Source organism: Thermobia domestica, chromosome 10, assembly GCF_964235325.1.
Source record: "Thermobia domestica chromosome 10, izTheDome1.hap1.1, whole genome shotgun sequence".
Taxonomy (NCBI): domain Eukaryota; kingdom Metazoa; phylum Arthropoda; class Insecta; order Zygentoma; family Lepismatidae; genus Thermobia; species Thermobia domestica.
Window position 1 is genome coordinate 177,877,336 of NC_137463.1, and position 23,386 is coordinate 177,900,721.

The 23,386-nt window shown below is 34.5% G+C and overlaps 1 protein-coding gene and 1 long non-coding RNA gene across 2 annotated transcripts in view; both read left to right on the top strand.

Moving 5' to 3' along the window:
- Positions 1-23,386, top strand: part of LOC145662855 (uncharacterized) — a 426,736-nt gene that overhangs the window by 357,549 nt on the left and 45,801 nt on the right. The window lies entirely within an intron of this gene.
- On the top strand, positions 5,357-14,668 carry LOC145662116 (uncharacterized). The gene is made up of 3 exons (XR_014126985.1): positions 5,357-5,705; positions 11,684-11,829; positions 14,638-14,668. It is a non-coding gene; the product is annotated as an uncharacterized LOC145662116 (long non-coding RNA).

Consider the following 23,386-nt stretch of genomic DNA (forward strand, 5'->3'; position numbering starts at 1 on the left):
GATAACTTACACTTCGCGAGATGCAAAAAGCCGTCCTGCGTTCATCCGTCATTGCAAAGCAACTTTCTCGAAAGGATTTATGGCTGTCGCCGGTTACTCTTATCAGGGCAAGTTAACAATTCGTCAGGTCCCTAAAAACTGTAAAATCAACTCTGCATTCTTTCAGCAACATATGCTGGCCCCAATTTATACCGAAGATCTGCCTCGTTTGTATGGCATGCCATAAAGCAAGTGTCTGTGCATATGGATAAGGCCTTCTCACATACATCTCGTTCTACCCAGAACTTTCTGAAGCAGATGGAGACAGACACCGGTATTCGTGCTATTCCATTTCATGATATACCAGTATAATCACCAGATGCCAGTCCCATGGATTTCTGCGGGTTTGGTCTACTGAAAAGGGCACTTTCTTCTCGTCGTGTGACTACTTTCGGGGGCCTGTGGAAAGCCTGCCGGGAGGAATGAGAGAAGATTCCACTTTCTGTACTTCGTCGTAGTCTTCTACAGTGGAAGTTACGGTGCAGGGCTATTGCCAGAACACATGGCCATCACATTAAGGCCAACCGATGGTGGTCCCATGGATTTTCATAAGGTTAGTGCTATTTCAAAATTGGACACATATACGCGGATCGACCTTCTGTATATGCATGTTGGTACTGAATCTTATAAATTGTGTAAGAAAAATACCAATACGCAAGATAAAACAACTATTTAAGGAAAATAGGGCCAATTTCGAGTCCCGACAACAGATGAATAAAAATGGGGGATGCACGAGGCTTGCTCACGAAATTCAAGAAATTTCCCGTCTTCTCTCGAAAACAAGACGAGAATTCTCATGTTTCTCATCAGCTCTTGAATTAAAAAGATGCTTCTCGTCTCGGTGACTCTCGTGTGGTTTGTGATACGAGAAATTGATAGTCTAGTGTTGGTTATGAAGTGTGTTATATACTTGTATGTCATAGTAATTCGTGCTGCATATTTTGCATTATAATATTGCGTTCTACACTGATTATATAGAAACTTTAGTTTATAATACACTATAAATTACTCTGTAGAATGTACAAATCAAAAGAACATCAATCTGAAGATTGTACTTCTTTATATTTTAATAACCTCGTGTTCAATCGAATAGTTCATTATTCATGGTCCGAAAATATATTTTTTTTATACTTCCAACTATCTATAATAGAGTTTCTCAAGCTGGGATCGGAACTCTAGGGAGCCGCGAAAGTAAAACATGAGGGTTTCAAAGATTACACCAGACTTTGTATTATGGAGCTCGCGATTATCCGCCCTGCATACTATCCAGCATAGTGTAGAAAACAAACTTATGAAATTGTGTAACCATCTGGTCTACTTGCAACGCTTTAGTAGAAACGTGATCTTTACAAAGAGGAGTAGCCATCTATGAGGGACATTTTCTAAAGCGAGAAAATTTAAGTTGGACTCTTTTAACCTATCTTTTCACACTTGTGCATTTTTTTCTCGCTGAACAATAAACCAAGTTTATTCATTTTTAAAAGTCGCTACACACGTTCCAACCGGACTTCCAGAATGTGTGTGGGCAAAAACTGTGATCTTTTTTTTTTCTAGTTGGACTGTTCAGGGCGATTTGATCGAAGCGAAATTCAATTCTGAATAACTGTGCAGTTTTAACTGTACAGGTCCGGCTGGAGCGTTGTGAGAATTTTCTCTGTAGCAGTTCCGCAAACATGTTCCGGAAATTCGGAATGAAATAACTGTACAGTTATTCAGAAACGAATTTCGCTTCGATTTGACCTGAACAGTCCAACTCGAAGAAAAAAAACTGAACAATTTTCACCCACGGACGTTCCGGAAATCCGGAGAGGAATAACTGTAGAGTACAATTATTGTTCCCAGATTTCTGGAACATGTCGCATGAGAACTAGACGAACCCTAACTCCATTTTTGTAGGTTTACAGGCGAAAGGATAAAAATATTATTTTCTTAGAAAGATATGTTTGTAATAAGATGGTAATTGAGCTACATTACAACAGATGATCGACAATGAGAACAGATGGCGTTACGTTCCATTTGCACCAAGTGGTGTTTTCAAAATTATGTCCAAACATGGAGAAAACGAAAAATGCATTTTTGGAGTTACGTTTCTTTGGTTCTCATGCGACGATGTGTGGATAAGATTGTTTTTGCGATCAAATACAGAAATCCTCAAAGAAATAACTAAACAGTTATTTCTCTCCAGATTTCCGGAACATGCGTGGCTACCTTAAGAAATAAAAGTTACGTTTTATGTTTCCAGCATTTTATTTTAATGAGACCTCGGTGGCTCAGTGGTAGAGCGTTCACCTCTGATGCATGGAGTCCTTGGTTCGATTCCAGCTTGCACCAAATCAGCATTGTGGTGGACAAACATCATGTGCGTGGGTTTTCTCGGGATTCTCCAATTTCCTCCCACTTTCTTTATTCCGCCATTTCATTCCATTCTCATTATCACCATCTTTTTTGGTTACCCGGCATAATTCTGGGGCGTAAAACTAAAAATTTCATTTCATTTTATTATAAAATTATGTGTGTGTTTATAGTGTACAATCTGTAAATCATTTTCCTGGAATTAAGTTATACACTATTAAGTTTATCTTAAAAATGTGAACAATACTCTATTTTTGGTGTTTCTTTTTCTGCAATATCTTTTTGAAAGCGTACACTACTGTACATAAAAAATATTTATACAATACTAGAGGCTGTACTACAGGGTCAGAAAATATGATTAAGAGTGGGTATACGTATAAAAAAAGTGTATTTTTAACGATATAGGTGAGTATAGAACTTTGGCCTATCCGACATTTTTGTTTTCCGGGCTGCCCTTCAGCCACATTCACATAGTCGTGAGTCTATTCTATTTTGAATTTCTTTCTTCATAGTTATACAGTGCTTGTATGTCCATACTTGTGCTCAAATACAGCGAAGAACATTAAACAAAATTTTAAACTATTAAAGTATAATTTAGAAACAATTTTAATAAAAGGGAAGTGTAACAGGTTAAAAACAGCATATTGAAATACAAAAACATGAAGCTACAACAAAAACAACTTACTTCTCGTTCCTTTTTAAGTGCAATTTTATTCCCATCAATAGATTGGAGGGCCACAGAAGGTAACGCCTTCTTTTGGGCCAGTAATTTCAATTTAACTGTATTAAAAAGATATTAACAGCGAGTATCAAGAATTATTTATTTATTTATTGCCATTAATACATGAAAATGCGATAAGACATGAGGTGATGGTAGCAATGAAGTACTGTTTACGTAACATAAGGTCACATTATATTAGTTGAAACGATTGTGTTAATCTTCTGCTCTGGGGCTACTCGGTGTGGGTTGAGACTATAACGAGACGGTTATAATCGAATTACCGTCACTTTTTTGTATATAAAATGTTGGTCTTCTTATCAAAATTTTTGACAACCCCTGTATAAACCCATATCGGTATGTATTACTGTACTTAAAAGTATCAACTATTTATATTTTACATATAAACATAAATTCAGAATGATAGACTTTTCTTTTAATTAAATAGTGAAATTTTCACGAGATTTTAAAGAAAAAGATGGTGTCGATAGAAGATTTTTTTGAGCGATATGTTATTTCCATATCCCACACAGCAAGGAATATTTCCTCAATCAAAAGAAAATATTTTCCTTGGTTTCCAAAAGGTTTTCCTTCTCTGGAGATTTCCATCCTGGTTCCCCCAATGTATTCCGAACCTTTCCCGAAAATATTTTCCCAAAAATGTTTGTAAAACATTTCAGAAATTATCGGGAGTACATTTTGAGAATGCTTGCCGGAAAGTAAATCCAGGAAAATATTCACAAAATATATTACAAATATTGTTTTGGATATAATTTAATATGTTTTCACTGTTGAGAAGGGAAATATTTTTGAAATTAGACGAAAAATGTTTTCCATATATCATACGGGAAACAATGAAAGGAAATATATTCCACATATTTAAAAAATGTTTTCTAATACGTTATTTGCAATATTTTCTATTTTTACGAGAAAACGTATTAAATATATATTTTAAAAAACATTTAGAATATTTTAAAAATAAATTATTTCGTAATATAAGAAATATTTTTCAGAAATGTTTTAAAAAGGTTTACTTAATTTTTACAAAAGTATCTTGGTAATCTTCTCCTACAACTTAAATTAAATATTTTCATATGATATTTTAGTACTATTTCCAGAATATTTTATCGAATTTTGAATATAAAACTTTAAAACAAAAGAAAACATTAAAACTGAATGGAAAAATGTTTTCAATTGTGTTTTGGAAGATATTTTGTGTCTTTAGTGAACATTTTCTGATATAGGTCTATTATAGAAACATTTTTACATTTTCAGAATATACTCTTCCGTTACTGGAGAAAACATATTCCTTGTTATATCTGAGAAGTATCCCAAATATTTGCCGGAAATATTTTTTAAAATGTGTTTAAAGAACATTTAATGAAGTACAGGAAGCAGTGGCGTTAAATAAGCTTTCCGGACTTAAGACCCCCCCAAAAATTGTTTTATTATATTAAAGTAAATGAAATATCCTGCACAATTTTCACATTTCCAGGAATAAAGTTAGCAAAGATACCCTCCACGAAACGAAATCGTAAATACGCCACTGACAGGATGTGCATTTTTAGAACGTTAATAGGAAAATAATGTAAGGAAAATTTTCACAAATTGTAATAGAAATATTGTGTTGAATGTAATGTAATATGTTTCCAATGTTGAGAGCAGGAGTAAAAGTGAATCTGAAAAGGTGGGGCGACGGTAAGTAGCGGATGACGTCACACCATTCTTCCTGCCTATCTTTGCCCATTATAATTTTTTTTTTTTAGGAACTGGGAAGACGCCGTACATCGCACATTTTACTCCTAGTTGAGAGAGAAAATGTTTTCGAAGAAACACTAAAAATGTTTTACATACATGATAAAGAAAACAATAGGCCTATGAACAAAATAAAATGTTTTCCAACATGTCATTTACAATCTTTTCTATTGTTACAAGAAAACATATGAAATATAATTTTTAAAATATTTCGTATATTTTAAAAATAAATTCGATCGTAATATAAGAAATATTTTTAAAACGCCTATTAATTTTGTATGGAAATGTTTTTGTTATATTGTCCTGTAACTTAAATGAAATATTTTCATGCAATATTTTAGAATTACGTATTCCCAGAATATTTTATCGAATGTTGAATAAATTCTCTCGCGAGAGTATCGTAGTAGCATTATCACCAATCATTATACTAATTATAGCAGCATCAAAGAAATATATTTGTTAAAAATTAGAAATTTATGATAGGCCTATCCTGTGTGACATCCCATAGACATCTGAGATTGCAAATTAGCATCGCTACATCAACCGTCATTTGTTTATCAAAAGTACCAGCATTCCTTGCGCGCTATGTTGAATTTGAGCTGTATCATTGATCTGTGGCTGTATTTAGGCAGAGATAAATAAAATAAAATAAAATAAACCAGTATATTCAATCATGTTGAAGAAGATATCTTTATATAGAAAAAATAATATTTAAGACGATGATTATTTGTATTGCTTGTAATATTCCTTCAACTGAAGAAATATATTGGAACTTATGGAAATAATCAGCTGAATTTAACTACCAAACACACTTATAGGCTAAAAGAAGACTTCGAAGTCGGTAAGTATAACGATTACATAAAATAATTTAGTTTTATTGTTTGTACAAGTACAAGTGGATATAGTATACATGAAGCTGCATCAGTTCCCGAAGGAGCAGGACGCTCATACTTTTAGGGATTATTCATTGAGTATGTACGAACTTATAAAGGGGGTAACAAAGCGACTTTTATTTACTTATCGACTGATACGAAAATAAAAAAGAACGTACCTGTACTTTATATCTGCATGTGTAGTGCCCTTGTACTTTATCTATGTGTGTGTATGTGGAGGGGGGGATTTAACGCATATCGCATGTCTTGTGCACATGGATACTTCTTACTATTGCACTACGTAGAAAATTTATGATATTTCATGTAGAAGTGATAATAGAACACAGAAGAAACGTAGATCAGGGGGTTCTTATGTATACTATTGCCGTACAAGCTTATGTTTACAAATTTATAAAGGCATGTGGCATGCTAGATTTCTACTTTTTATCTCTATACATAAAATAACGTGCAGGTTTACTTTCGGCTCACCATTCGAAATAATTGCTGAAAAATAGATTCTTTTAATAATTTTCTTTTTATTGTCTCTTAAATGATTCGCGCTAGGCGATTTGAAATACGTCACATGGCATAGATGAAATTCAGAGGGACCGTCGGAAGTAATTGTTGAAAAATTACAGTTATTCTTTTATGATTTGAGTATATATATATACGGGGCCGGATGTATGATGTAAAAACTACAGTGCAAAAAGTACAAATCAGCCTGTACTACATGGCCACTAAAAAGCACCAATAGGCAGGGTTCTAGAACACAGGTTCCTCTTCCCATTTATCTGTAATAAAGACAGAATAAACGTGCCCTGCGGGGCTCTAACCCGCCTTCACTTGCTAACGCTCACTCGGCAATACTATGCGAATTAAATATTTTACTTAGGTACTGAAAAAAAATCTATTAACCTATATGGGGGACCTGTGTTCTAGAACCTTCTCGCACCAATACTATCTGAGTCAGAGCATACGAGGGGTGCTTCCAAAGGAAAAAAGATGCGGGCAAGTCAGTGACTTTAGGCAAGGCAAAGACAATAACCAATTCATGTGAACCGGTTACAGCAGTTACAGTTCCCAAGAGGGAAAGACAGAAAACAATGTGCCCTGCGGGGCTCTAATCCGCCTTCACTCGTTGACGCTCGCTCGGCAATACTATGTACTGACATAATATCACTGCCTTGCCCAAAGTGGCGTACATTACCATTTTTATGACAGGTTATAATAATTCTGCGTGCAGTTTTACTTCTGGCGTGCCACTCGAAATCAGTGTTTCTTTCAGAAGTAATGTTGCGGGCGGCATTGCTCATGCTATTTCAATTATTATTATAAACGTATTGTTTTTATACTGCTCGAAATACTTAGTGAAATATAATTCTTTCGCTACTTTCCTTCTTGTTGTCTATTTAATGATTTCCGCCAGGCGACGTATAAATTTTTCACGTGGCATAGATAAAATTCAAGGGGGCCATCAGAATTAATTGTCGAAAAATTACAATTCCTTTACGATTTGTGTATTTATATTGATTCCTGTGGATAAGAAGTTCAGTACAAAAAATACAAACCAATCTGTGTTAGGGGACTACTAAAAAGCACGAATGCCATCTAACCGAGTCAGAGAGGGTGAAGGCTTGTGGCCCAAGGGGGTGCTTCCGAAGGGAGCAGGCGCGTACATTTCTGTTTTGATGACGGGTTAATTGCGCGTATATTACCATTTTAATGACGTATTTACGATTTTTTTCAGGTGAGAGGGGCTTGGCTAACTTTCTTCTGCAAGATAATTCATTTATTTTAGTATAGTAAGTACAATTTCAAGGGGCTTAAGCCCGGAAGCCCCCCTTAAATACACCACTGGGTTATAATAATTCTGGGGTTCACTCGAGCAGACGTTTACACCGAGAACAAATTTTATAGTTAAAATGTAATGTGAAATATTTTTTGTGAAGGAGTGAGAGTGTGAATGTTAGTTATTTCTGTCATTGCACAGCTTATTGAAATGGATTTTGAATACAAATAGGGTAGAAGTAAGCTCCGGGAATTTGCGGTTTATACGTCAGTTGTGGACATCTGTGGTGGTCGTAATGTGAACATTTTTTTTTTTTTTTAAGAATTGTGTAATAAAGAGAGAAGGATTATAAAGTTTGTGCAGAGTCATGTTATGGTGAAGCGCGTAAAATCAACTGCGCAGAGTGTGGAAAAGATTTATTCAAAAAGAAAAATTCAGAACAGAGGCAATAACCCTATATACACTATTTTCTGTCGTAAAGGTAAGAAAAAAAGGCGGTGTAACACTCGTGCATTAGCTGTGAAAGGTTTTTTTTTTCAAGGGTCGAAATTAGGTGTTTTTGAATATAAAAATAATTACAAATATTGTAAATGTTTTTCCACCATCCTCGGTTATGCGTACCCCCCTCCCTTGTCGCTGATGTGCCTGCTCGCTACGCTTTCGCTCGGCCCCCCCTGCCATGCTTCTGCGCTGACTCAGTTAGATAGCATTCGTGCTTTTTTACTGGTCACTTGATACAACTTAGAATGGAAGAAATACGGCTGATACGCGGAAAGGAGTGAAAAGCATTTTAATAAGATGGCCACATCTCCGAATCCCTTAAGCTTAGAAACTTGATGCTTTGTATTTAGGCTCCTCATTCAAAATAATTTGTATGTGTTTCACTGATTTTTGATATTTTAGTAAAAATTTGAAGAAAAGAGGGGCAAAAAAAAGTTTTGGTTTGAAGGTTAGAAACATAAACTTCTAATTTAAAATAATTAGATAAGTAATTAAGCTTTCTTATTTAAATATATGTCCTAGAAGGGAAGAAGAAAGGCGATGGAGGGAGATTGGAGGTGGTAAAATTTATAAAATGAAATGAAAATGAAATTTTTCAGTTTAACGTCCCACGATTATGTCTATAAGGCTAAGGGAGATGGGTGGTAAAAATTAGTAGACACGTGTCCGAGAGTTTTTGAAAATTCAGTATATTAGTGTGAAAGAGGCTCAATTGTTGGTCTGACAGTGAAGCGAGTACGTTTAGAACTAGTTGAAACGTTTAGAAAGTACGTAGTTCATCTCTGCTGCATGGGGTCCTTGGTTCGATCCCAGCTAGCACCAAGCGGGCTTCGTGGTAGACAGGGTTGGCTGGTTTAAACCAGCTGGTTTTTTTAAATAAAAACCAACTGGTTTAAACCAAAAAACGAAAAATGTTCGTAAAAGTGTAAATGTTTGTAAAATCTTGATGAACACACGTTTGTGGGTTATCACGTTTCACTCCCATATATTATTCGTATTATATTCAGACCTAAATTCCCCATTCATTACTCAAAAAGATTATACTACAAAAGCAACTTTTTTTATAAGTTTTTAAATGTTTGTTTTGTGATTCTTTTGTAGTTGTTGTTATTGCTATGTAATTGCAATCGAAGAAAAATTCTAAATATTTTTTTCGTTTCAGTATTTACTATTGATAAAATACATAGAAATACCGTACTTTGTATGTGTGTGTGTGGGGGGGTCATACAGACCCCACGAGAGACATTTAGTGAAATGAGAAGTATCTTTGGTATCTATTTATGTATAAATGAGTCTGAGCCAAAGTGAACTCAAGTAATTCGTATCTTTAATCACTTTTCTTACTGATATGCAAATTAAGTCGTTGTATTTCTTTAATTTGGACCAATAAAAGTCGTTGTTAACTAACTTGAACTAAATTAGATCTTCTGTACTCCGTAGTACTTTGAAATTGTCCATATGTAATTCTGTATAATGGTTTCACTTGTGCAACTGTTTATACGATTGTCCTTTTGAAATGACTCTTGACAGTTATATTAAGAAGCATGTAAACATCAGTACAACGTTATTTTTATCAGGATTCCTTCGTGAGTCAGTCGGCAGACGTATCGCATTTATGGCCAATCAGTCCTGGTTCCGAGCTCAAATGGAGGACAATTTCTCTCAGATGTAACTCGAGAAGCGGTTTTTATTCCGCTTTAAGCTTATGTGACCCCTTCCAGCATAACCCGGTTGTTGCATAATAACAAAAAGGCGAAACAAACTTATTTCTGTCCATAGATGAATATATGGAGCAAATTATCTAAACCAAAAAACCTGGTTTAAACCAAAAAAACCTGGTTTAAACCAAAAAACCGTTTTTTTTTTTTGTTTTTTAAAATAAAAACCATGGTTTTTGCCAACCCTGGTGGTAGACAAACCGTATGCATGTGTTTTCTAGGGGCTGTCCCGTTTCCTCCTACTTACTTTATTCCACTATTTCAATCATTTCTCATCATCAGCGTCTCACTTACCCTGGATCCATAAACATGGGACGTTAAGCTAAATGTTTCATCTTAATTTCCATGTACAAGTACCTGCTTCTTGAGTTATACATAATATTTTCAATCTGTGAACAATGCTAAACTAGTGTATTAATATAGGTTGCTGGCGTTATAGTGCCTACAATTCTCCGCAGAATTTGATATTTATGAATTCTGATAGAACAACTTTGTGTAGGCTTTGCTTTGGAAGTAATTTGGAAATACGTGACTTGTTAAACAATGCATGCTGGAAGGATCTCTCATCCATGTTCGCGAATAGTTCGTTTTCTGCATTACTATTCCCTGAATACAGCGTGGGTGTAAAGTCAGTTCTTGTTTGTTACAATGAATATTTCTAAAACTAAACAACCTATCACAGTTTTATTCTCATCGAATACATTATTAGAGTGCACTTTTTGGTTATTAAGTTACATTTCAACGTATGCACCCGCATTTTCTACAACTTCTAAAATGTTAACAGTATCACACGCCAGCTAAGCTGAAACTAGTTTCTAGGATAATCTAGATTAAAAATAGGTATTGACTTTACAACCACCGTGTATATTCTGAAACTGTTAAGTTATTCCTCGTCTTCCTGTAGATTTCGTAATATTTTTTTATAGATACGTTGCTTTCATCAATTTCTAATTTACAACGGCAGGGTTGGCTGGTTTAAACAGCTGTTTTTTTCTAAAAAAAAAAAGGTTTAAACCAAAAAAGAAAAAAAGAACGAAAAATGCTTTAAATCGTATGAACTTCATGGTGACGTCTCCACATATCACACCATCTGCATTACGTTTATCTACTTTTCACCTTTTAATCAAGGGGCGCCGTGTTCAATTCTCGGTCGAATTGAAAATTGGCAAAATGTATCAACTGCTTACGTAGCTTCCAACATCAGCTTGGATTCGACTTTGTTTTAATTTTGTTGAATGTTATCTTCATAACAAATTTGTCATTTAATATGATACGTTGACCTTAAAACTTTACATACAAATACATTTAAACTAATAATAGGATTTTCCCAATGGCTAAGGCGGGAGTTTCCCAATTTATATGTAATTCTGTATAATGTTTTTACTTCTGTAACTAATTTTTTTGTCCTGAAATGACTCTTGACAATTATATTAACAACTAGGCCTATGTAAAGATCAGTATAACGTATTTTTTATCAGGAGTCCTTCGTGAGTGAGCCGGCAATCTCGTTTGTGACCAATTAGTCCCGGTTTCGTGTCGAAATAGACAATTTCTCTTGGATATAAGCCGAGAAGCGGTTTGGATTCCCTTTCAGCATAACCTTATTGTTGCATAATACCACCAAGACGAAACAAACTAATTTCTGTCCATATCTAATATAAATACATAGAGTAAATTATTTAAACAAAAAAACTGTTTTCTTTTTCAATAAAACCCATGGTTTTTGCCAACCCTGTACAACTGCTTGAAAATTAGTATCTAACTTTTCTTTTATTGGAAAAATAAAACGTCAGTGCAAATATTAATTTTTGAGGATGCGCCAATTGCAACTGACTCGGTTACACTGTCGTCTAAAATCAATGTAATTTGTTTAAGGGCATCAGTTGTATGCTCTAAATTTCCATTATTACTTGAGTGCTTAATGTGTATTTCATTACAGGTCTAAGAAATGAAAATCTGGGAGGTCACAGCTTCGAAGCCATCACAAGAAACATCATGAAAAAGACAAGTGCAATAGCTGAGCAATTTAGTTGGCACGGTGCAAAAGGAAAGAGCTTTCCTCGTTAACCACTAACACAATAATAGGTAAGAAACTCTCCCTTCTGTTCTTTAATCTGATTTTCAGAGTGGAAAATAAAAAATATATAGAAGTTGTCATTTGAATAGGGATACACTATGTTTAAAATATTGTAAAAAAAAATCTGGTGCCCTTTTTATTTTCTTCGCTTTAAGTACTTACTATTGTGCCATGAATACTTCTCCGAATCATCTTCCTGTAAACTTTATTTCCCAAAAGCATATACCGCAACATTTAAAAGGCTTTGGAAATCCTTATTTTAGCAAAATGTACAATTTTCCTGTCCTCAAGTGACACGTTACATCTAAGTGTCCGTGGAAGAGAGAGCTGAATATGTATAAAATATAGTTCATCCTTTTACTGAATTGTTCTGTCATATTTTTAGTTTTCTTGAGCATTTCATGATTACTTCCTACATTATCAAAATTATTCATTTCTATGAGGCAAAGTAATATGTAAGGCCTGCTCCGTGGCAAAGAAATCGAGCAAGGTAGCGGTCATCAAAGCCTAATTTAGCATATCTCGTACTTCCACCGTCAAAAATTCAACTTAAAAGACTGAAAATTGCGCTTCGTAGCGTGGATATTCGCTGTTTTGAAAAAATGGCCACCATTTTGATATTTTACTTTGGTATGCCGCTAAAATCTATACAGAAAATTTAGTGTCTCATGCTTGTACTGTGACAATTTTAACTTAAAACGCCGAAAGTTGTACCCTGTAGTGTGTGTGGAAGAGGCAGACAGACGAGTTCAGTTGATTTTGTGTTTAACGCCCCTTTCAGCAGCGAGGCTATATGAGACGGGAGCTACTGATTAACGTGGAATCCGAACCACATGAGCTCCCTCCTGGGAGCAAACCCGGGTCCCACATCGAAGACGCGTACACTAACCGGATAGCCATGAAGGAGCTCGGCAGACAAACGAACAAATGTAGATCAAGTCATCCAGAAGCCTGACTGACGTTCGCCAAATATGAATACCAAAAGGGGTCTATTAATTTAAAACAAAGATACAATTCATGTTGTATGAAATAAATAAATGTTTTAAAATGTCTTATATAAAATTAACATCTTCCAGCGTAAATAAACCCGCCATATTTTCTCCATGAGAATACGGGAAACCTCAGATCCTCCCCTTCTCAACATTGCAATACAATGCAATGAGCTGTATCTCTGGTTATAAAGAAAAGTATAATGGGCCGCGGTGGCTCAGTGGGAAGAGCGTTCACTTCTGGTGCATGGGATCCCTAGTTCGATCCTAGCTCGCGCCAAGTGAGCTTTGTGGTGGACAAACACCTTGTGCGTGCGTTTTCTCAGGATTCTTCAGTTTCCTCCCACTTTCTTCATTCCGCCATTTCATTCATTTCTCATCATCACTGTCACCTTGCGCATAGCAGGCATAACCGCGAGACTAAAACTAAAAATTTCATTTTATTTTATTTATTTTATTTTATTTTTTCAAGAATATAATAGGTAAAAGTTCACTAAGCAGCATCTGCTTTTCTCTGTTCCTACCCTGCAATTAATTGTACAGACTGAAGATGCCTAAAAACTTAAGATGTGCTATAAAAATACTTTACAGGAAAACAATATGCAAATTATTTAAATCAGTGCTACAATCTATCTTCAATATTCTTCGCGCGTTTAGCAATACTTATTTACATGGCTGTATTTGCCAAAATTACGTTCGTCTCAGTTTAATCTGATGAAAAGCGGATTTTTTTTCCTTGTGTCGTGTGTAATTGTCAGGACCAGATTTACATTTTTCTAAGACCTGGACCAAAGCACAATTCTGTGCCCCTAGCCTCTGAAAAAGATTATAATTCTTGTTAACTTATCTAATGTGTTGCTGGAGAAAAGGTTAGCCAACTTCCCTGTGTTTGTAAATGTGGAAACAATTTTTTTTTTTTTTTAATGTTCCAGAGAGTATCCGAGTTTCCATAAAGTGCAATGGAAAAAGGAGCATTGCAAATTTCGCTCGCTATCGAGTCGAACAGGGTGGTGTAATAACTTCCTCGAAACTGTTACATGCAACAGCGTACTGTTCATTCACTAATTACAGGATTCCCAGCCAATGTCAGAATTTTTTGTTTTTCACTTTTCGAATAAGCTGATAATGATAGCAGAAATGGAACGGAATTTAAATACGGGACATTTCTCTGTCCCGACTAAATTTACGGGGACGCGAGACTTTCCCGTATTTTACGGGACGTATGGCAGGCTTAAGCGTAAAATAAATAGTTTTATTGTTGAATATTCATTTCCGATCCTTCTGCGTTGAATTCGGGAATTTCCCGAGCACTAATTTCACGGGAACTAGTACGGAAATTTGAACTTAGCACTTGAAATAGTAAGCGTCAGTGGCGGATCCAGGGGGCGCCCCCCAGAAGAGGAAACTTTCTTATTTTATATATAAAAATAAAATCCATCCCAGAAAGCCTCTACTTTGCCCACGGAAAGTCTAAAATCTGATAAAAATCACTTACAATGTGATCACCTTAGTTGTACCAATAATATACGAACAAATAGATCAAAAACCCAGGTGGGTTTTAAAGTGGGTTTTTTCGGGTGGTTCCAACCCGAAAAAAAACCACCGAGTTTTTCGGGCTGGGGCCACATGGGCAAACCCTGTCTTCCTTGCCCTTTACATTTTCTTCAGAATGTTACTTTTGTAACACATTATTGTCTTCACAAGCTGCTGTAGGTCCTACACAAACATTTTAAATATTTTTGTAAGTTTAAGATGTAATAATTGATTTCTAATCATTCCCTGCTGTTATTATGTTATTAAACACTGCCTATTATTTTTTATTTTCAGAAACTACAACACAAGAGAAACGTAACTAACGAAGAGATCGCGTAGATTATTGAGATTTGGCTTCAACATGCCATACAGAGACGAACAAGAAAATCAGTTAAGAATTCAGCTGCAGTTCCACAGAACTTGAACTGACAATTCGCAACGTCGAAATTAGAGTTAGTTGTGGTAATCAAAAGTGAGATTATACAGAAGCAAATATGTATTCAGCAATTGGATATTTCTTGAAAGTAGCAAAAAAAGTGACATTTCGTGAAAAGATCTATTCCCCATGCGCCGTAGATTTGTAGAACATATTTTCAGCAACATACATAAATACTGTTGTTGATTTTTATTGAATTAGCGTGTCAGTGACATAATTTTCTAGAACAAGTTTTTACAAGTTAAAATGTGAAGTTCTGATATTTGAGAAGATTGTTCTTAATGTATAGAAACAAATAATACGAGCAGCATGAAGATTCTGCTGAAGAGAATTTAAATAAATAAAGCCAGAATAGTGTACATTTATATTTTTATTTAACTACTAACCGATATAAACTGATATATATATATATATATATATATATATATATATATATATATATATATATATTATAGTGGACAGTGTAAATTATAACTACATAATGTTAGCTTGCTCTCATAATTTTATTTTATTTTATTATTTTTTTTTTAAATACTCAAAATCTTATTTATGCACAGAATGTTTCTGGGTGTTCCACTGCTACTACTGGTATGTGGCCACGCCGTGTATGTATGTTGGGGTGTCTTATGTCATATTGCGAGGTTCAGACTGCAACTTAGAGTCTTCACAATCATCGCGTGCCAGTTTTCAAAGCGGCTATATTGGATTTATTATTTTTAAGATAGGAAAAGGATTGCCAACAATTGTTTCTTGAATTGGATGTCTAAACCTCAATCCTTTTCGTATTTTTTTTTAATGGATTCAATACAGCCGCTTTCAAAACTGGCAGGCGACGATTGTGAACACACTGATATCCAGTTTGAGTCTCGTAAGACACCCCAACATATATGCACGGCGTGGCCATATACCAGTAGCACCAGTGGAACACCCAGAAACCATTTGTGTAAATAAGATTTTGAGTAAAAAAATGCTTAAAATTATGAGAACAAGCTAACATTATGTAGTTACAATTTACACTGTTTATTATTATAATTATTATTATTATTATTTTTTTATTTTTATTTATTTATTTATTTTGTCTGAGTCTGTGGGCTGCAATGGTTTTTCGTCATGAAGACAGAGTGAGGCAGAGGCGTCTAAGCAGGTAAAATTGGACAGAAGAATATTATGTTTTCTTCCAGCTGCTATGTCATAGTCTGGCCGCCTTGTTTTCGACCCACTATTTGTTCCCAGCAAGAAGCCATTATATATACAGAATGACGCAAAAGGCCGGAGCCCATAGACCAACTCGGTTACTATTGCAGATATGAAAACAAGGTAAGATATGTAAGGACATTTTTAAATTCCAGCAACACTTTTGTTTTAGTACTAGTGTACCGCTCAATAAAGAACATGCGTTACCATACATCATGTTGGGCTACACGAATGAAAGAATGTGTGGTTTTAAATTAGCTACACCGAGAAGAACTGAAAGGAGACACAGTGAATGATAAACATGCAAATGCAATATCCACGCCAGTGGCGTAGCAACCACGGTGTTGGGGAAGGGGGCAGATACGAAGGACGCAAAATTGGGTCTTGCACTATATTTTTCATTGTGTCTTTCCGTTCCCTTTGGTCCAAATAATTTCAAACCACACTTTCTTCCATTCAGTGTTATCCAACAGTGGCAGCGTTGTACTTCTCGTTACTATTTGGCGGTACACTAATATAAAAACAAAACTTGCTGCATTTTAAAAATTTCCTTCTATATCTTACCTTGTTTCCGTATCTGCAATAGTAACCGAGTTAGCCTATGGGCTTCGGGTTCTATCATGTACAGAAAATATCCTGTAAATATTTTGTCATGTACAGAAAATATTCCCTAAATATTTTGTCATGCACAGAAACTATTCTCTAAATATTTTCTGAGATGTACAAAAAATATTCACCAAATATATTTTGGCATATGTAGGAAAATATTGTCTGTGTTACTGGTAAATAATTTTAAAATATTCCATGAGAAACATTTTTAAAAACATTCCGTTAACATTGTATAAAACGTTTCAAATACATTTTCAGTAATGTTTGGAAATCGTACAGGAAACATTTTTTTGGAAAACTTCTCTAACGGCGTATAAAATATTTCTACAACGTTTTTGAGTGTATTCAGAGAATGTTTTCAGTATTATGTGGAAAATGTTTTCAACAACATATGGAATATATTTCCTTAAGGGAAGTAGGATACATTTTCTGAAGGAAAATGATGGCACGTTTCAGAAACGTTTTGAAAATATTTCATTGCTGTGTGGGATATGGGCATCTTTCGTTCCGTCTCATATAACCTCGCTGCTGAAAGGGGCGTTAAACTCAACTCATTTAAGAAATCACGGTCTATGATTTTTGTTTAATTGAAATAACATTTTATTAATTGGATGCGAAGTTAATTGTGTGTTCGTGAATTTAGTTAATTTTGTTAGTCGTGGGCCCACAATTTTTAATATATATATATTAATATATATATATATATATATATATATATATATATATATATATATATATATATATATATATATATCGGAGCTTACTGATTTTTCCAAATTCAAATATATTATTTGGAAAGAATTTTCATCTTTTGAAATTCTTGAATGAGATTTTTCAAAATTCTTTTTCTGTGTATTCAGTGACCTGCTATTGAAATTTTGTGGCACTAGCGTATTTTAGGGTATACACCTTGTTGATATAACGCAGTTGTTTTCTTGTCGGGATTAATGTAATGTTTATATTTCAGTACCAATATTAAGAGAATGTAGATTGGACAAGCGTTAGCAATGCAAGAATGTATGTAGATATGAGAAAAATTTACCTATGGAAATGTTAATATGAATGACTTGGAGTGTATTTTTTAATATATCGGTTTATAATACGACGTGCTTTGCTATGCTTACTCTTATTTTACCCCGACTACATTATATGGTACTATATTTTAATATACCGCCAATTATAGTGCATGCTGATAGTGTTTAAAGTATTTTTGATGTACACTATTTAATAATACTTATTAACTTACATGTATGTGAATATGAGTAAAGTAGCAAGCTACGGTGAAATATTTGTAAACCAAGCAGTCAAATCTTGATCCAATGAAATATCCAACTTTCTAATTTACCCCTCATCATTTAATAAATCTCTGAAATGTAAGTGATTTTCAATAGTATAATTGGAAAGTGGAAATATGTAAACCAACTAATTCAGTGGTCTTTTGCTATGAAATGCGATTAACATTCAACCTATTCAAGGTATTTAGTATATATTGTTTGTTTCAACTGGTGCTTATTCTCTATAATTACCTAGAAATCCCTGAATTTGAGAGTTATCTATATGCCTAGCTATCTCCCTGGAAATAAATTAATTTAACATATTGAATGTGAAGTTAATATCTGGAAGTGATGTATGCATGTTACCCGATTTGTGAAGCATAAGCTACTATACCTTGCTAATTAATGTTGAAATCTTAAACTAGAACTGTGACGATTTAAATTAGGACTGAAGAAAAATTTTAAGAAAATTCCTAAACTCAAGTATATAAATGGACGCTATGTTAGCACGAAGTGTATACTATTAATCTTGCCAAACCATGAGCATTAAACACTCAGATAAAAGATTTTTCTTTCTCTAACGATGATTGGCATGTAAAAGGTCATATTTACTCAAGAACTAAAAGAGAATTTTCCTCTTTATTTTAGATTATATACGTTAGAGTTCTAGCTACCTTTAGTAGCTCATTTCTTTTCTTCATTTGGTATTTTATTAATGATTCCATCCATTTATTCTATTGACATTATATTTAACTTAATCACTATTCAAATATATTTAATTATCTTGCCAATTTTTGTACTCACGTCATGTCAAAAGTATTCATAATAAAACCATTCTCGTGTGCTGTTTCAACTAATGTGAATACTACTTTAGTAATCAGAATTCTCATGCGTAAATTTTGAATTCTGAAGTTGTGTTTTAAAATGTTATTATTGAATTAATGGAAACATTCTGAACAAATTAACAAATTCATGTAAATTATGATATTTTTCGTAAAATGTGTCATAATTTAATGTTTGATGATAATTGAATTATCACTTATAAATATTTGTTTTCTTTTTCTTTCTTTCCTTCTTCTTCTCTTGCTAATTGTGATAAAATGTTTGCTGAACTGTAGTTAGCTTGAATAATATGCCTAATATACCTAAATGTCTGTTGTTTTGTGGAGTGAATAGTAGTATGAATGAAGTTTAATTTTAATTTTGAGAACCTAAGATAATATGAAATATCATAACCGAATTTATTTAAGTGTAAATATAAAACAAAGAAATTACAGGTATTCTTACGAATTAAAGGTTAACAGTAATAACTACCAGTTACGAATGAAATTTCCATTTGATTTTCTGATAGGTGTTGAACAACTGTGGCTCTTCGTTTCTAATAAAGGTGAATGAATGAAAACTAGTGACAACAACTACCAAACTGTGGAAATCCTACTAAGAACTTATGATGAATCATATTTTTCAATATTCGGTTGTGGAAACTACTTTAAAGTTTGCCGTTTCAACTTCACAATATTTCGTTAAACTCCGTAGAAGAGAGTGCAAAGTTATCATATGAAACAAATCTGTTTGTGCAAAATCTCTACAATAGTGATATAGTTTCTCATCGACTGAGCTAGATCGAAGCAACACATTCTTGTAAAATGAGTTTTGATCTGGATCAGTGTTATATGTGTTAACATGTATCTAGATGCGACAGGCTTATAGTCAGATATCTTTTTTCTTTTGATATTTTACGCAAAAGTTAATAAGTGTACACCACATTCAACGTGTTACAGCCCTTTAACTACCGTATATTGCAATAATTATTTCAATATCTCTTCTTTCTTTTCTTCATTCTTCTGTTTCTTTAACTATTCTTCCTTTCACATCTTTCTTGTAATTCTTTCTCTCTTATCGTTTCTTTACCTACTGTCGTTTCTAATGAACTATTCTTCAAAAAGGCATTTTAGTCTATTCTTTCCTTTTTCTTTCTTTCCTCTACTTAGCTTTACTCTCTTTTCCTCTGTAGTTGTTGTTCTTATGGTCGTGTATTATTATACACGATCTAACATTGAAGTGAATAGAACTTTCAAAAACCTGATGGCTACTTTAGGCACATAGAATGATGACCTTTCACCTTTCACAAAGTGGATGAAGTTTTAAAAAAAAACACTCTTATCAGATATTTTTACAGATTACAAATTGGCGATGAGATTTCCTTCATTAGTACACGACTGCGAATACCGACAATCATCCTAACAGTTTACAAGACAATGGGAGCCTTGTTAGTGAGACAAAAAGTGTGCAATAATGAAATTATGTGCAATAGATGTGCGGATGGTAATGGTAAATGCGACAGTGGGTTTTAGACAGGAGTGGCCTGAAAACATTCGTGAAGTGCAAGATGATCGACGGGTGAATACGAGTAAAGTAGCAGGACTGAAGTCTGATCTAACAGCTCGTGAAGAATCGGATGAGTTGCAATGATAAGGTGTTGTAATTACTACTACACAAATCATCAAAATAAATGCCACTCACACGCATAATTGTAAGCGATAATCAAGAATAATATGTAATACAACTATTCATCCCGACTCTGGAACTCACTAAAGAAATAATAAACACTTCTGACTAGAGTGTATACACTTGTTTATTAAAAACTAAATTACAGTGTTTAGTTAACTAAAAGCACTTTAATCTAGTTTTTAATAAACAAGTGTATATACTCTGGTCAGAAACCTTTATTATTGCTGAAGTAATACAAGCCAAAAATTACTTACGATAGGTCTCTGGCAAGGGAGTCGTCGTAATATGAAATAGGATCAAAAAGCCTGATCTGTGATAATACAATGAAACCCCTATTAAAGGCACATTTCTATAGCGAAGATTTCACTTCTTCTTCTCTATTATTATGAGAGAGAACCTTCTTTATACGGACATTGGGTTATATACATTTAATACAGTCAAACACAGAGTTCAGAGGCTTTTATAGAGATATGTAACGTATTTGAGAAGAAAACGATCACACAAGCGTTATATTTTACTGTACACACGCATGTAAACCTGCTCCCAGCGATACCTTAGTCCTTAACAGAGGGGGTTTCCTCTCATTCGTTTAGTAATTCGTTTAGTAAATATGTGAGTACAGTATTTTGATATTGGATAGGTTTATATTTATAAGTAATGTATTAACTGCATACTGAATAAGATTGGCACATGTGCTCTAAATAATCTCTATTTCTGTGACCTCTGTAACAGATACCTCCCATTTAAGAACAAATAAGACAAATAATAATGTTTCACAATATGTCCATCATTTAAAGGTTCCACTACTAAATAATGCAATTACAGACACATCTGAAGACGTTAAAACCGAGCACTACTGATTCCACTCATAATGACTATCAACAAATACATCTGCCGAAATGCGGACTAGAATTCACGATCCTAAAGTACAGATATACGGGGTGTCCAGGAAAGAAATATCAATACTTTGAGCACTGGTAGTAGGGCTGATTCTAAGCAAAAAAGTTCATACGAACATGGGTACGGCTATATGATCTTGAAGCTTTGCTGGCGTCTACTATTAATCCAATGTTCTCGGGATTGCTGCCAGAGTGAGAGTTGCTGTGCTGAGCTTTCGTTACCATACAGCGGCAACATCTTCATAGCTCTGAAGATGTTGCCGCGGTATGGTAACGAAAGCTCAGCACAGCAACACTCACTCTGGCAGCAATCCCGAGAACATTGGATTAATGGGTACGGCTTTCTAACGGTGTGGAGCATGTGGTGTGTTTGGAACCGTTGTTATTGAAGGAAATTTGGGAAAATTAAATTTACTTAAGGACATTGGATGGCGACACTTATTACGAAATTTCCCTCAATAACTTCCCTTCCAAACACACCATTGACACATTCTCCTTGCTCCATACCGTTGGAAATCATATCTCATCACCATCCAAACGCGGTATGCATCACTTTTGTAGAATAAGTATAGCATGAGCAAGTTATTGCAGGGTGTTAATATGTGATGAGAAGTGGGTTCTGTACGAAGCTCCACGGCGCCGTCATCATTGCTTAGCATCCCACGAACCGGTTGCAAAACAGCCAAAACAAGCACTGTACCAGAAGAAGGTCCTCGTGTGTGTTTAGTGGACTGGTAGCGACATGTTGCATCGGAAACTGCTTCCAGCTGGTCAGAGCATCAATGCAACTATGTACTGTCAGCAGTTCAGTCGTGTTCAAGAAAAAGCTCAAAACTCTGGAGCCAGCACTTCTGAATCGGAAAGGGGTCCTCTGTTACAGGACAACGCTAAGCCCCACATGGCTAGGATGACCCGAGACACTATTCTACGTCTTGAATGGGAAACACTATTGCATCCAACATACTACTCGACCATTGCATCGTTTGATTATCACTTGTTCCATTCCTTGGACAATCACCTTAGATGACACCAGTTCAAATCCCTAGTAGAGGTGCAAAATACGCTTCATATTTTTTTCGCTTCGGCGACCCACCAAGTTCTACTGCGATGGAATCCATGGCCTTCCGAAACGTTGGTAGAAGGTCGTCAGTGCTGATAGACACTATTTTTTTATTATTATTTTTCAGATGTCTTAGGTGACATATCTATGTTCAAAGGTGGTGTGTGAAAAAGCGACAGAACTTTCTTGGATACCTTTATATATAAGTGGTGGTAATGCCAACACGTTCGAAAATCCCATATTATACGATTTTTGACAATGATTTTTCGAAATAGGACAAAGGAACGTTTTTTAAAAATTGGAGAGTTTATGGGATCTTTCATATATCTATACCATTGATGGCAACAAGATTGTCTTTGGGCAAGAACTACGCAAAAGAGTTTTCAATAATCTTGATATACTAATCTTAATCGTTAAATTTTGTTACTCTAAAATGTATGTTAGTGTTAAAGTGATTAAGAAATGTCATAAAACTCAAAAACCAAGTGCCAAGGAACGTCAATTGTACTCTGATATTAAAAAGAGAGAGTGAGAGAGAAAAGAAAGAACAGAATTAAATGAAGAAAATAAAATGAGCAACACAACTCCCAAATCGTTCCATACAAAATGACAGAAGAATGAAGTTCTATTACGTTCAGTAGAAATTTATGACACAAAGGTGTGATGGTAATACTAAACTCACAGCAAAATATACTAATTTTCATCAGTATTTTCAAATGTCTCTTTCAATTAAGGAAAATAATACTTGTTCACAAACTGTTTGATAAACATAAACAATCAGAATTTTTGAATAACTCACTCACATCACTGTCCATGTTTCCTAAGTTTACAAAATTTTGTTGTTAGTATAATGTGGGAAATTCAAGAGCAAATAATTTCTGCTCTCCAGATGTTATTTATAATGCTCACTACATGGCATCACAAATGCTTGTGTACCACAACTAGCTAATCATCTAAATTATTCACAATTTCAAAGCAATCATCTTTGAAATTAAAAGTTCTAATACGTACATTAAAGTTACAAAAATAAAATACCTCTATAAACTAAACCTACCTAATC